Here is a 13826-nt window from a genome sequence, read left to right on the forward strand (position 1 = left end):
AAGTTCAGGAAGATCCTGTTTCAAGAAGATAAGGCAGAAACTAATAGATCATGTCTTAGTTATTTTAAAAGTAATTTAAATGACTTAATAACAGTTGATGTCATGAAATACCCTGACCTGCAGCTTAAGGGAAAAGGGATTGGTTTTGGTTCACAGTCCAAGAGTATCATCCATCCTAGTGAGGAAGGTCTGCAGTCAGCAGTTTGAGGGAGCTGGTTACATGACATCTGCATCAGGATCAGAGAATGATGAATGCTGTGATGAGCTTGTTTTCTTCTTCTGCAATCCACAGGCCAAGCACAAAGAGCAGTGTTGACCCTATTAGGGTGACTTTCCCATTTCAACTGACATAATCAATCAAGCTAATGCCCTTCTGGGCATTCCTAGAAACTAAACTAATGTCAATAATGTCCACAATGCCTAGAAGCTTGTCTCAGGTGATTTCAGATCCTATAAAGTTGACAGTCAGCAGTCATCTTCCTGCAGCGGTACAACTGATGTTCTTTGGCATCCACACATATGTCCATGGGCATTCACACCTCAACACACAGTGCGCGTGTATACACATACACACACATAATGATATTTTTTGATAATTTAAGATATTTTTATGTTTCATCTTCTCTACTAATGCTTCTCTGATTAGCCTACTGCCTTTACTTCAGAACATTTTTTTCTTTTATGCAAAGATAAAGGTGGATATGGTTGAATATCAAACTTGGTTTGTTGTTCTCAGGTTCACATTTCAGAATCCCAGTTTCAAACTAATGGGATGACATCAATCTACAAATGTATCTTCTCAACAAAGACAGTTGTACATTGATATCTTGAGAGTTTACTCACCAGCAACAATGGTTGTTTTAATTTAAATTGAAGAATCACTTCTTTTTATTTCCAAATCCTGAAGGTGGTAAACCTCTTGTAGGCCAACAGCTATGAAAGGCATTGCTCCTGATCATGCATAAGGGGGTAATTAGGAAGATGAAGGATATGAATCTTGAAGGCTAAAGCTTTATTGAAATCCTAGGCATAATCCATGGAGGTTTCTTGAGACTTCTATGTCTTAGTTAGGGTTTTATTGCTTTGAAGAGACACCATGACCATGGCAACTCTTATAAGAGAAAATATTTAATTGAAACTGGCTTACAGTTTCAGAGGTTTACTACATTATCATCATGCTGGGAAGCATGACAGTGTGCAGGATGGAGGAGATGAGAGTTCTACATCTTGATCCGCTAGCAGCAGAAGGACACTGTGTGCCACGATGAGCATAGCTTGAGCATAGGAGACCATAAAGCCCGCCCCCACAATGACACACTTCCTCCAACAAGGCCACACCTCCTAACAGTTCCACTTTCTATGGCCAAGCATTCAAACACATGAGTCCATGGGGGCCATTCCTGTTCAACTCACCACACTCGAGTTGTCAGATGTCAGCCAAACAGGCACAACTCCATGGAGGAGTCCTGTGACTGAGATGTTCTTCTGACAATATTGCCCAGAAGCAGGTTGGTAGTCTTGTCAGGGTTACTTTTTAGCTCTAAATCTGTCTGTGATTTTGTGCTTGCAGATGTGTTTGTAGAACAGCTGGTTACCAACCAAGTTCTTTGCATGTAGAAATTAAATGTATAGCTTATGTATGGCCACACTCTTCACTTCTACACTTATTTTGGAACATTGGATATAATAGTAAGTTAAGGCTCTTTGTATAAATCCCCAGTGATTATACAATGCTTATACAGTGTTACCAATGTTCTGAATAATTGGTAAGAATTCAATTTTAATTTTTTCAATCACTAGGGCAACTTTTCTTTCTTTCTTTTCTTTTTCTTTCTTTCTTTCTTTCTTTTTTTTTTTTTAGTAAGCTGACAGTGGCAGAATTGTGGTGTTTTCACATTGAACTTTTATAATGCAGTTAGTAATGTGCTTTGAGTGTATGACTATAAATTTTTGAATTACACAATTGGCAAAAAATAAAGTTCTTTTTCTAAAAGAAAATAATTTAAAACTATATACTGTTTCTTTGTATGTTTGTTTGGGTTTGACTTATTGAGACAAGGACTCGGGTAGCTCAGCCTGGCTTTAAACTTGCTATGTACATGATGCTGGTCTTGAATTCCAAATCCTCCTATACCCATCTCCTAAGTGTTAGTATTACAAGTTTGTGCCACTGTTGGCCTTCCTGCTTGGATGTGAAGGTGTCCAGGAAAACCATAATTTTGAAACCTGGGTGCCACACAGCTCTGAAGTGGGACAGTGTCCGAAAGGAAGGGTATCCTCAGACAGGGAGTCCAGGAACCACACAGCTCTGAGAGAAGGCCTTCTCAGCAAAGGTGTTGCAACTCCCCAGGGAGGTTCCCTACCCCTGATGAGTTGAGGAGCTCAGAAGCCTCAGCTACACTCCTTCTCTTCTGGGCTTCTTGGTTTTTTCGATGAGAGTTATACCAGACAGCAAATATCTTAAAAGAGATTTATTGGAGGGACAAATCCAGGAGAGGAGGGATGAATCCAGGAGTAGTTGCCTCTGCTATCTCCAGAGAAGATAGCAGAAACTGAGCAGACACAGTCTTTTTATATAGGAATTTTTAGGGCACAGAGCTTTCTGTGGCAGAGATTTCCAGAGAGGATTGGTGGAACTTCAAGGGCAGCTCTTGGAGGAGCTCAGAGATTGGTAGGGTTTTGTTCAGGCTTTTTTTTTTTTTTAACCTAAAATTAGCATAAATATGAAAGGGGTCTCACTGAGGAGCTGGAAATGGCCTTTGTGACAGTTACAGTGATGTGGGGGAGGGGCCTATGAACCCATGCCTCAAGGGGCTTATACAGCCTTGAATTCTAAGCTAAACAAAAAACTGCTTTCCTTAACTGAACTATGAACTTATATTAAAGGGCTAGGTTCCTGATCCTGGTCCCTGGCTGACATTGCCACATCATGTAAAGTGTCCTGCTTCAGGGGAATAGTTAGTTTATATATTGTTGCCACAAAGATGGCGACAGAGTTAACAGACTAGTTTCAGTTGGACACCTTCCCTCCCCCTGAGTTCCCTGTCAGCAGCGGCTGTAACTGAGGCCTAAGGTCCTGCTGCTTTCTCTGGCTTCAGCTTCTCAGTTTCTCCAGGCTGTGGAGATTTAGCCTCAGCTGCTCCGGGGTCCTGAGGTGTTGCTGTCCAGAGGTGGAAAGAGGCCAGCAGCACAGCCTGAAGATCTGAGTACCCTTTTCGGGTACCACAGGGGTTGGCACCCAAGGGAGCTGAAAAGCTGAGGAGGGGTCACCCAGGGAAAGATGTAGGGGGAGCCTAGAGGCAAAAAAGTGAAGCAGCCTAATTTGGCTGCTGGAGCTCCTCAGACTGAGACCTGGACACTTTCCTGAAAAGTATACAAAGTTTACAAAGTGAGTCCAAGGCTTCCACTGCCTCTTGAGTTGGAATGAAGAGCCAACAGCCACCGCCCCCAGAATGGAGATATTATACCTTGTTACATTGGAGATGGATTGCAGTTTTGTAAATAAATGATCATGGCCTGCTTAACTTGGCTGTTCTTTTCTGAGTTTCAGGAAAGACCATTTTCTAAACACACACAAAACAAAATGAATCTTTCCTTTCACTTGTGTGAGTTTTGTTGCAGCCTATACAAGACATCCAACAATTGCAGCATAGACATTTTACTCTTCCTCAGACTTTTTACTAACTTTTCCAAAAGCTGTAAGTTTTAGGTGTCTGTGTTACTGTCATCATTCATTGTTCTCACCCTCACCACATTGTCAAACTGAAGAAATTCTTAGCCAGATGTGGTGGCACGTGCCTGTAAATTCAGCACCCGGGGAGGCAGAGGCAGGTGGGTCTCTATGAGTTTGAGGCCAGCCTGGTCTACAAAGTGAGTCCAGAACAGCCAAAGCTACACAGAGAAACCCTGTCTCAAAACAAAAACAAAAACAACAACAATAAAAAAACAAAAACAGAGATTCTCTTGTCTTAAGTTTTAAAAGTATGATTTTATGGAAGCTTCATATTAACATCTTTTCTGTGGCTAGCAACGATAATGGTATGCATATGTCTAAAGAAGTAAATTCCTTAATTTTCTGAGAAGTTAGCAGTCTCATTAAATGCTTCTGTATTCTCTATGAACATTTAAAAGTCACCTGAGTTTCCATTATGACAGTCCCAATGTTGGACATAAAAACATAGCACACACACCTTCTAAAATTATGTGTACAGTGTGTATGACATTTTCAAATTTAACATTTTTATTTTTATGATAGTATGTTTATAGACTAAATAGAAATTCTAAAAATTATTTGTTCACTTTGCTTCCATTCTCTTGACAATCTCCAAATTATTTTCATATTAATTTTATCCCAACAAGATACCTTACTTTTGTTATTTCAATCTTCAAGCCAATTGTATGGCATATCAGTCAAAGCAACCACAGTCATTTAGCCTAATTTATTTATTTTTAATGATGTTTTGGATTGTAATGGAAGTAACATCATAATCATTAAATCACCAGTGTTTAACGTTTCCAAACTATAGCCAGGGCATTCATATTAAAAATCAAATTAGCAATATTTTGATATAAATCACAACAGTTAATACAAAATTCATGGATGATTTTTGTCACCAACCCCATTTCTGTGGACTTCAAGTCCTGGTTGCCAACACAGTGATCAGCAGGAGAGAAAAGTCCCATAGCCTGAGGAAGGCCACCATTCTGTGTCTACTTTGTACTAAAATCAGTGATGCTTCCAGACCCTACTTTGGTATGAATTTTGTAATTTTCCCCAACCATCTAGGAGAATTGATTGATATCATCTAGGGGACTTCAGTAAGACTGTTTTATGAGGTGTGATTTCCTGCATAAAGACTTGAACCCTTTTCCTGTAACCATGTTTGTCAATGCCCTCCATGGACTCTTCTCATTTTGAGAGTCTTAGTCAGTCTTCGTATCTTTGGATACTAGTATGTTGGCCCCTTTTTTCCCAGAAGGCTCTGGTCTCCTTGTCAGTCTTGTTTTTTGGTTAGTAAGAGCTCTACTTTTCAATGGACAATGCCAACAACTTCTCTCCTGGAGAGTGCAGAGGTTTCCATTCTATCCATGTCAGGTCAATGATGTTTTCTCAGATCTACATTGTCAAAGATTTTTTGAAAAAAGTCTTTTGCAAGGTAAATGTGTGTTTCTTATCTTTATGGCTTTTGGTATTTTTTCTTCTTAAAACAAACTTAACTACTATATGTTATGTTCCTTAAGGAAAAATATTATTATCAATTTATCTGTAAACATTCAGAAACATTTGTTTGATAAGTGATGTTCTAGTAGGTTACAGATGGCCTTTGCAGTGATATTAAAAAATTTTAAAATACTTGAAATGTTAGCAGAGAGAAAGATATTTTTTATTAATGTAATTCTTACCTGAAAATCTAAATTTTATTCTACCCTTAGTATTTCCAGAAGTGTTTAAATAAAGAAACAATACTGATAGGACTAGGGCTCTACAGAATAAAAGAAAGGTTAATCTCAGGGTTACCATTTGCCAGACTGTAACTCTGGATATTATATCATGCATATGTTAAAAGATATAAGACAATTTATCACCTACAAGAAAATGCACATGCACTATGTGTTAATGTAATTCAGATATGTTCTATGAAAGAACACATAAAAAGACACATAGAATATAAGTTTTAGAGAAGCAAAGATATGAAAGTACCCTGTTTACCTGGGCAATGAGACATGGTAATGGCAGTGGTAAGAGTTATGCAGTCAGACAGTATAGGAAGCATACTTCTTGCCATTTGTCCTATGAGCTTCTAGGCTGACAACTTGTTGCAAACTCTGGCATTCAGAGACACTCACTGATGACATACAGAAAGTATATTGATATAAATTCATGGTGTTCAGAATGTTATGCCAATGAGGCCATAAACTCATGTTCATGGACCCAGGGGAAAAGGGAAGCATGTCTTTCTCTCTTGTGAGAAGCTCTTCTTGGAATCTTTCCTTTTGCTCTTAGGTATTGTTCCCTACGAACTAAATGGCATATATCAGTACCCAGTGTGTCTGATATTTTCTAAAGTGCTTCTACTAATATAAAAGCTCAGGTTTGAGCTTCAGCCCATAACCATACGCAGAGATTCTGACTCAACATTTCATCAGCAGCTGCTTAATGGAGTCATTCTAATTTTTGGAAAACTTCAATTTTCCTCCATGCTTCGTGATGAATAGGAAGCAGTGAAGGATGGGGGTGGGGGGTAGGAGGGTGTGGAGGCTAATGGGAAATTGCAGTGAGTCCCAGAGTCATTTAGTGAAGCACAATGGAAATAGCAGCCACCTCCCTTCTGTTGTTCCTTTCCCCCTTTGGATAAACAAATGAAAATCATCTTTAGGGCATTATGTATTCATTGAGGGGCTGTGACCTTAATCCATAAAGCCCTATACAGTTTATGCTTTGATTACCTTAAAGCCTGCCTCCCCCTATACAGTGTCCCAGACAATCAAAATCACCTCACAATATGCCCTCTAACACCTCACAGTTACACTGGACCCAGCTCTGGGCCATCTGGTCAATGGAGTTTGGCACAGGGATTCCCCTTAAGGTAATCAGACCACAACACACAGTTTGTTCGGAAATCTCCTCCCTTCTTGCCAGTTCTTAGAACTTTCCCTGTATTATTGGACAGAGCAGCAGTTAGAAAAAGTAAACCATTAACTTCTTGATCCACTGGGGAAAAAAAAATCTTCATGAAGAAGTTACACTTGTTTTTGAATAATGGGATTTATTTATTTATTTATTTATTTATTTGTTTATTTATTTATTTATTTATTCATTTATTTATTTATTATGTATACATTGTTCTGCTTGCATGTGTGCCTGTGTGTCAGAAGAGGGCACCGGATCTCATTATAGATGATTGTGATGATTGTGAGCCACCATGTGGTTGCTGGGAATTGAACTCAGGACCTCTGGAAGATCAGCTAGTGTTCTTAACCTCTGAGCCATCTCTCCAGTCTGGTAAGTAATATTTAAGTTCACTTGAGGGACACAGGGCAACAAATTCTATCTTGGAAGAACCTGCTCTGTGTCGGGAACCTGGCACGTTTCCTTACTTGAATTTTACACTATCATATAGACATTATATCTGTTTTGTGAATGAGGAAACCACGTCAGAAAGGAGAAAACACTTGCACAGGTATGCAGAAATTACACAGTAGACTTGATATTCACATTTTACTGTTCGAACTCCAGACTCTATACTTCAGAGTTATCCCAATCTTTTCATTTCTTTCTCTTCTTTACCATTGTGTACCATCTGCTATCTTCTCACATTCATCATTTCTCTTTGTGAGAAAATTCTCCCTCCCCCTTCCCCTCTCTGACTGTATTTAAAATTACCTTTAACACCTCAAGCCATCATCACCTAACCTTTCCTCAAATAAAGCACTAATTTTCTAGTTGGTCTCATAGCTTTCTTCTGTTGGGTCTCAATCTGTTGCCTATGTGGGGACATTGCAAAGGGGAGTGATTTGAGCACATTCGTTCAAGATCATGCAATAGGCGGGCAACACAACTTATCTTATAGATGCCCAGGTCCAGTGTGACCTCCTCAGAGTTCCATCTCCGCCCATTTCCTGTACTTGCCTCGTTCTCATGAAACTCTAGCTACTGATTTTCTCCAGATCTCAAAGGCCAAGTTCAAAACTGATCTTAAATTTGCTATTCCTAAGCCTTCTCTTCATTCTCTTCTTGCTTTAGACTGACTTCTTTCAGCACTCTGATGAGCATTCGCTTTTGAACAAGGGCTTTCTTGACTCTCAAAATTGAGAGGCTCTCTAATTCTTATTCTGATTTACTTTTCTCCATTGCACTTACACCAAACTATCTGAGATTATATGTTTTGAATGTAAATTTATTCTCTTTCACCCCTGCAAGCATAGGCTCCCTATCTTCTCTGTCTTGCTTACGGCTGTATCCAAATCCGTAAACAGTGAATGGGTATAGGAGACGCTCAGACATCTACTGACTAAATAAAGGCGGTCTTCCACAAGTATATCAGTAATATTCAATGAGACTTTAGCAAATTGTTCCTCTGCTCTGTGCATTATTTCTTCTTTTGTCTTCTTGCATTTCTTTTTTTTTATTTTTTGGTTTTTTTTTTTTGCATTTCTTAATAACATCTAGACTCTAGCAATTGATTACATAGTGACTCATGATGCAATAAATAAATATTTATCAATATATAAATGCAAAATATGTTATTGCAGTTTGTACGTTTTACTTTTATCTTCTTGAGAGGTACATAAACATGATCTATAATACTTACTTAGAATTTCTTATAAAAATATAGTTCCTTTATATTACACAGTAGAATTCAATAAATGTCTTTTCACAGTTAGACTAATGTACTCTGTGCCAGATGTTTAGTGAAAGAAAGGACTGGAAAGACAGAGCTCTTCTCCAAAGGAAGGACACATTTAAAAGTGCAGAAGTGCAAGTACAATGTAATTTTGATTCATTCTCATTGTCTGGTTCAATGGTATTTGAGCCTGAGACAAAGTAGGGGCCTAGTTTTCCCAGTCAATCCGGGGACCTTAAGTAAGTGCTGCTTAAATTAGTATTGGTTCTACTCAGTGTAGAACCTAAGAAGAAAGAGAATCAATCACTAATTAACCACATTTCAACTCCCTGTAGTTGTCCAAACCATGTCTGCCCTTAATTTTTTTTGCAAACATCTAGCACAACCACAGATATAAAACCTTGCTTAAAAGATGTGTGAATGACAGCACATAGTAAGTACCTGGTCATTTGCTGAAACTTGTCCTTTTACAAAATCTTTGCATTTGCTGTTCTTTTTTATTAAAGCTGAAGTCGGTGATTGCTAATGTAAATCAGTGGCTTACAGATCAGGGAGGTATTCTGTGAAATGGTAGCTTGGCTCCTTATTGCCTTTGATTTTAAGTTAGGGTGGTGCTTAAGAATAATGCAGCCAGCCTTGATGAGACCTGATAGGCTAGTATCAGATAGAAGGGGGGAAGACCTTCTGTATCAGGGATCTAGGGAAAGGATATAGGGGGAGAAGAGGGTGGGTGAGTGGGGATGGGACAAGACGAGGGAGGAGATACAAGTGAATAAATTGTAATAAATAAATAAATAAATAAATAAATAAATAAATAAATAAATAGAACCTGGTCTTAAATAAGTGCCTGCAGATGGTTCTGATGATACACTATCTGTGGAGAAATCAGCCTAAATAATCTTTTCCTTTCATATGATTAAACTCCAGAGTTGTTTTACATCTCTGAGTAATATATTTCCCACATGAACACTGAGGACAACTGAATATACAGTTGTGTTGATATTAGAGACTCAAATCCAAAACAGTAATAATCCAAGATATTTCTCTTGTAATGGTTTATTCGAATCTCTTTTTAAAAAGTCTTCTAGGGCTTTTAATGCACAGTCAATCTTTTAAATTAGACACTGGCCAAGCATTAGCTCACAATCTATACTGCTAAGTAATAAAAGCTGGCCCAACATTCTGCCAAGAAAGATGAGCTGCTAACGGTGAGGCTTGACAACCAAAATGGTGTGAAGCGCTTAGATCACCTTGGGGGCAGCCTTGGCAAGAATGCTAATCCTCATTTCCCAGAAGGCTCCTCTCGTGTCACACAGTGGGGAAAACATTAGCAGATTCATTGCAAGAGGGTTCTGGCTGCTGCCGACTCTGGCTGCTGCTGCTGCTGCATGCTAAATCGTATTTTTTTTTAAATTACACTAAATTCTCTATTAATGCAACAGTGGATGAGGCCTTAGTAAGAAGATGTGCATGACAATCCTTTCTCCAAACACCCCAAGGAGATGGCTAGAAGGAGACTGGCATATTTTTAAATACAATAGAATATGAAAAGCACTACACAAAGGTATAAACAAAATGTTCAGAAGTTGGAGGCTGATATGTGAGTTCAGTTTTATAGTGTAAGTGAGTTGTGACCAGGCAGAAAGCCCCCCCCCCCCACTTTTTTTCTGGTAGAAGAGAAGTACCTTCTGATAAAATAACTGTAGTAACTAACAGATTGTTGAGTTTTTGTTAACATCATCACAACTTATGTGTTTTATCCCTTGTAATTCTCAGAAAACTATGTAATAGATCTTGCTGCAATCTGCAGCATATAGTTTGTGTGTGTTTGTATGCGTCACTTGTGTAGCCATATGTCAGCAAATGGCACCTAGTCAAATAAGAGAAAGGACATCAAAAGAAAGTTGGTGCAAGGAGATAAAAGCTTTCGGTAGGTGGTAATAATTGCTCTCATTAATTTTTGTTTTAAATCAGTGTTTCTTATCTAAAAAGTAATATTAACATATGTTTCAAAATTTATAAAGAACATGTGATAGGAAAACCATCTCAGATCTTCAGTTCCACATCTTCTCCCTTTAGACAAAATCACAACTCTTAACTTCCTGGGCCAAGGCACAGACATTCTTTGAGTAAGTATCTCGTCTTTTCATCCTATGTTTCTAGACAGGAGCAAGGGCACTGTATGCATTCTGCTTCCTACCTGAGGTTGTTCCATATCAGCACATTGCACTCAGTTAGATCTATCTCATTCTTTCCCACAGTTCCATGTTTTCTAATTATGTGGTTGAACCATGGTTTATTTAGTTAGTACCACTAATAATAGACATTCGGTGTATTATCAGTCAACAAGCAATGCTGTTGCTGCCTTGAATATTTGATTTGAATATTGATTTGAATATTCCTGCCTTTGAAAACATGTGTGGCTATTATTAAAAAATACACTCCTTAAGGTGGAGCTTCTGTGGCTTGAGAAGGAATTTACGCAGAGGAATGGTACGAATGGCTTGGTTTTTCAGAGCTGTCCATCTGGCAGCTGTGTGAAGGATGGGGGAGAAGGAGCAACAACCAGAAGTGAGTCCGGCCAGGAGTCTCTTGATTTCTTCAGGAGTATGGAGGTGAGAGCTGTTAAAAGCACCAACAAAGACTGGGAGAAGACAGATGGGCAGAATGGTGTGAAGACTCAAACAAAAAGGGACTCCCTTGAACTCAGAGATAGCCATGCTGTTCTCATGCCTTTTTGTTTCTTTCTAAGTCCTTATCACAGCTACCTTCCTGTGATCAGGATGTAGGTGTACAAACATTACCACCTTGGCTTTGAGGGATGGTGTGTTTTTACTAACTTGAAATTAGTACCCACCAAGAATTTAGGAAACCAAGGAGCTGTGGATGAAACTTTAAAAACATAACAATTAAAAAACAGTTTCCTAAATGAGGGTAAAGTTATATTACACCCATATCAGGTGTTTTCTCATCTCTACTGAGTATTAGGGGTGAAGCTGTGAGTCTATGCATCTCTTATTACCATCTTTTTTTCCCTTTTCTTCATACCAGTAAAAGAAAACTTATTATCTTTCTATTTGAGGGTATCTACATTACCCCTCATTAAGCCCATAATTTCCTTCATTCACTGTCTAGTCATAATCTTAATCACTCCTGCTTAAAAAAGCTTAACCTACTTAAAGGAGCAATAACAAACTAATCCGGGCTTGACAACACATATGCATGGTGTCTGGCATTAGGAGCCTCTATCACTGCCCAGCCACTGAGGGGAGAAGGCAGCCAGAGCAGGAGAAAGCTTACAGGTGCACTCATCTTGTCTTCTTCCTTCTGTGCAAAGAGAGCTTTGGGAATGTATCCCAAAGACTCAGAATGCACTGCAGCCTGAGTGCCCTAGGATTGCCCACTCATACATAAAACAGGGACAAAACAGTGCTATTCCAGGCATGGTTGCTAGGCAGAACTAGAGACATCTAAAAACCTAGGAAAAACTTGTTGCCAGTCACGCAGTGTGCCCTTCTGGCAGGGTACGACTGGCCTTGATATGTGATCTGGCAAAAACAAAAACAGCCCCAAATGGGACAGCTCACAGCATTTTTCCTGGGAGAAGCACCCAGAACCAGCAGCACCCTGTGATGTGTGTCAGGGAGCTGCAGGCCAGGAATTGGTGTTCATATGAGGAGAAAAGTAGATTCTGCCATCATTGAGGAAAAAGTAACGTGTTAGCAATGTGCCCTGGGCCTCTTCGTGCTTTCATTTTAATGACTATTGTTGTTTATGTGGAAAAAGAAGGAAAGTCGAAACTGGAATCTTACAGGTGCTGGGACATAGTGTTGTTTGTTTTCAGTACTGAGCCTGACTTTACTTGGCATATTTTTTCTTACTCGAGTACACTGAAATTCTCAACAAGAGAATGAAATAGTCATGGGAGGTGGGCAGAGAGAAGCTGGTGGGGCAGAATCTCAATTCCCTTCTCGTTTACATGCCTGGAATGTTCTTCTTGGGCAGAACTTTCCAAACAGGATTGATTTCAGGTGATCCAAAATATTGACCTTTCGGTTCTCAGGCAGTGAGGTGGAGTCAAAGGGACCTGGAGCTGCCGTTTACACGTGACCCGAGTCACCAACAAACACTTTTCTGAGTATACCAAGATAAGAAACGCTTCATTAGACTCTGTATTGTAAATTCTTAGAAACTTACAGTTTTCTAGGGTAAGTGTGTAGGGGTGGGATGAGGTGGGATTGTCTTCCAGTGTAGATGCTGATAGTCTATGGTTTGAAGTTGGTTTGAAACTCTTTCCCTCACTCCTCACTGTGTGGTCTTCGGTAGGTTACTTGCGTTCTGTAAACCTTACTTTTTTTAAGAGTATCTATTGATTCTTTAGGCTCTTAGTTTTGGGCAAACAACTTAAATTTCTTGTTCTTCAGGTTATTTTCAACTGTAATATTAGGAAATCATACTGCCTTATAGTTTTGTGGTGAAGACTGATGTACTAAAGGCACACATTTGCATGTACACATAATATCTGTTAGATATGCTCTTGTCTTAGGTACGTATGTATATCAAATTGTAAATTGTAAATCATCATCATCAAAAGCATAGAATATTGACTGTAGGATTAGATTTTTCAAATACATACTTTATTTAAAGTTATTTAAATGCCTTTCCCCTCTCTTAGACCCCCCCTCCTTCAACATCTTAGGTAGGAGATTAGTACAAAAAGGGACTGTAGACCTCTTTTATCTACTTTCTGCTGATAAAAGTCGATAGGTTCTTTGGAGATTACCAAACTCAGTATACGAGTTGCCCGGTCAAACAGCAAAGTAGCAGCTGTAACACAAATCAGTAGCAGCAGATGAACCATTCAGTAGAAGTGGCTAGACTCCACCCAACTGCAAGTATCTGAGGAAGCAGCAAAATGCTGCCTCATTTCTCTGCAGGTTTCTCTCTGCGAAGGCCAGCAAAGGATGCAAATCTTTGCAAAGAGTAGCAATGCAAAAACATAGAGATGAAGAAAACATTGTTTTAACTGCCTTTGGGCTTCTATTTATCCCTTCTCAAAGTCCACACAGGATGTTTTCCAGCTTACAAAAAACATACTCCTCACAAGAGGGGCTTTTCGACTGATCGACATCATGAGCCTTTTTATGGGGACTGTTTTCCAAGGGGACGAAGCATTCCCACATCCCACACTTGGGACCCAAACAAAAGAAATAGTCACATGACACAACTGAGTTTCCAAAGAAACCAGAAACTTCCACTTCACATGAGGGCCTTCCCCATCACTAGTTTTTAGAGAGTTATTATGCATCCTACCCAGGGTCCTCCTCCTTACTTAGCTTCTTTAGGTGTACAGATTTTAGTATGTTTATCCTATATTTTATGTCTAGTATCCACTTATAAGTGAGTATATACCATTTGTGTCTTTCTGTTTCTGGGATACCTCACTCAGGATGATCTTTTCTAGTTCCCACCATTTGCCTG

This window comes from Psammomys obesus, unplaced genomic scaffold (genome assembly GCF_907164565.1).
Source record: "Psammomys obesus unplaced genomic scaffold, mPsaObe1.curated_primary_1811, whole genome shotgun sequence".
Classification (NCBI taxonomy): domain Eukaryota; kingdom Metazoa; phylum Chordata; class Mammalia; order Rodentia; family Muridae; genus Psammomys; species Psammomys obesus.